The following is a 2,791-nucleotide window of genomic DNA, read 5'->3' as shown; positions in this document are numbered from 1 at the left end:
GCTTTGCTTATTCGGGGCTTTTTCCCATTCCATACGAAATTGGAGATTGCCTTTTCCATCTCGTTGAAGAATGTTCAGCTTTTTGATGCATATCAAGTAATTTAGAAAACCATGGCCTGATTCAGGTGCACCTTAGTCCCTAGACTGACATTGTTGCTCTTCAGCACTCTGGAAAGGTCCCTGACAGCAGACTTTCCCAATGCAATTTATTTTTTAATTTCCTGGATGTTGGTACCAAGAGTGTTCATTGTGGAGCCAAGTGAGCATTCTAGACAGAATCTGAGAAAACAGAAATTCAGCTCATTGCGTGGGAACCAACTCATGGCAGATCCTCTATTGAGTTTCCAAATCTATAAATGGCTCACAGAGAGATTGTCTGTCTTTTTTCTGGGGAATCTTTGTTGGATTTGAACTGCCAGAGAAACTTGACCTTTGGATTGGTAACACAACTCTCTACAGACTATACCACCTGACCTCCTTTGATATTCAAAAGCTAAGTATGGGCAATCTCCTCCTGTGTGATTTATTGCATCTGAAAACCCTCTGGAGGGTCAGCAATGGGTTGGTTCTGATTCAAGGGTACACAGCAGCAACAATGATCTAATTTACTAGGGAGCTCTGGTGGTATTTACAGCCTCTGAAATCCAATGAGTTGGGGAAATCTGCTGTCCCACTTGATGTTCAAAATGAGTGGGTGAGTGTAATTTACAAGGATCGCCAGTGAGTATGTGCTTTGCTGCTAACTGAAAAATTGGCAGCTCAAATCCCTCACCAGCTTCATGGGACAGGAGATTTTGTGATCTGCTCTTTGAAAACTGAAGAATAGGAAACTCTAGATGGCAATTCTGCTCTGCCCTGTAGAGAGAACTCTGGTGGCCTAGTGACAAGAAGCTGCTCTAAAATGCTGAAGGCACGCGTTTTGAGACCACCAGCCGCTTTGTGGAAGAAGGATGGGCAATCTCCTTGCCTGCGATTAAGTGCCTCTAAAAACACTCTGGAGGGACAGCTATGGGTCAGTTTTGACTCTATGGTAGACAAAAACAACAACAACAATATTCAGTCTTATAGAGTCACTAAGAATCATTTCATCTCTATCGTTCTGATGCAAGTTGTACTGATAATTCAAAGACTACACCACTCTGGCAGTCCCAGTCCTCAGCAGGTTCCACAGGAGAAAGATGGGCAATCTCTTCTCTTATGATTTACAGCCTCCAAAAACCTGCTGTAGGGTCAACTATGTGGGGTGTTTTTTTTTGTGAGTTGAAGGTAATGAATTTGAAGGGTTTTTGAGTCTACTTCTGGATTATTTTTTTCCTTTTATAGTTAAAAATTCTCACTTTGCTGGAGGTTCATCAGCCAGCCTACTCACCGTCATGGCTCATCAAGCTATTGAAAATGTAATTTTGTTTTATGCAGGGGTAAGAAATACACATTAGAAGATACAGGAAAATTTCTGAGATTTTACTGGGCTATCTAAAAACAACATCTTAGTGAATATGGTAGAAAAAAAGGATCTGACACATAATGGTTTCTAGAATTATAAGCATTCTCTGTTTATGAACTCTGGTGGCCTAGAGGTAAGAAACTGCATTGCAATCTCAAAGACATGCGGTTCAACTTCACCAGCTGCTCCACACAAGAAGGGTAAGTAATCTTCCATGGGATTTACTGCTTCTGAAAACCTGCAGGATAGTCAGCTGTGGGCTGGTTCTGACTTGACAAGTAAATAAAACCAAGAAGCATTTTTAATTCCACCTCAAGCTGTCCATTGGTGTGCATGACAGTTTGGCCTGTTTTTATCATCTGTTCATTTTAGTGTTTAGACTTTATTCTCAGATTTGTTTTTATTTTGCATAATTGTTGCTATCTTTTCTCATTTATCTTGGATAACCAACCAGACCAACCTCCCAAACCTCAGATATTGAGGCATCTAGTGTACCCTGCTGCCCCCTACTGGCGACTAAAGACTGATTAGCTTGGGCTTCAAAGTCTCATTTAGATTATTTTGTTTAATGTCAATATTTGGAGCTCTGGTGGCCTAGTGGTAAGGAGCTGTGCTGCCAGCCCAAAGATTTGCAGATTTATCGCTTCTGAAAAGATACTGAAGGGTCAGGTATGAGTAGGTTCTGTCCATGTGAGGAGTTGTTATTCTTATGCAAATGTGTCCATAAAAGGTCAGCTATAGATAGGTTCTGACTCAATAGTACACAATAATAATAGACCACTGTTTGGCTAGCTGCATCAACTTTGTCTGTTATGCAAACACACTAACCTGACAACCATCTCAACTCTATACCAAGAGCTGTCTAAGCCCCCGACTGAGAGATATATAAAAGCAACACAACCTCTGAAGAAAAGAAGCAAACATAGCAACAGGAGAATAGTAACATGACTAAATTTACTTAGCCCAAACTTGCTGGAGAATGAAAAAGTAGTTGTCTAGACCGAGCAGCACAGTGATACTTGTCTGATTTGGGAGTGTGGCTAGCTTATTTGGGTGTATCTGACCTGGAACAGACCCAAAGTCAGAGACTTTCACCCAAGCTTGCTGGAGGACTGAGGGATTGCATGGTTATTGCATATTGGTGCCAACCTATATGTTGTTTTTGTTGTTATGTGCAGTTGGGTCGCTTGCGACTCATAGCGACCCTATTTACAACAGCCCTAAACTCTGCTCTGTCCTGTGCCAATCGCACTGTCTCCAACACTCCCATCCTGATTAGCCCAGTCACTGAATCAATCCACCTCATAGGGGGCCTTCCCCTCCTGTGCTGTCCCTCCACCCTCCCAA

General features: G+C 42.0%; 1 pseudogene; it reads right to left on the bottom strand.

Annotated features, from left to right (window-relative positions):
• LOC102875903 overlaps positions 1 to 1,375 on the bottom strand; it is a 102,243-nt pseudogene extending 100,868 nt beyond the window's left edge.
• Between the last annotated feature and the right edge of the window lie 1,416 nt (positions 1,376 to 2,791).

This window comes from Elephantulus edwardii, unplaced genomic scaffold (genome assembly GCF_000299155.1).
Source record: "Elephantulus edwardii isolate Elephantulus edwardi_28Jun2011 unplaced genomic scaffold, EleEdw1.0 scaffold00290, whole genome shotgun sequence".
Taxonomy (NCBI): Eukaryota; Metazoa; Chordata; class Mammalia; order Macroscelidea; family Macroscelididae; genus Elephantulus; species Elephantulus edwardii.
Note: the sequence above shows the minus strand (reverse complement) of the source record. Positions and strands in the feature narration are given on the sequence as shown.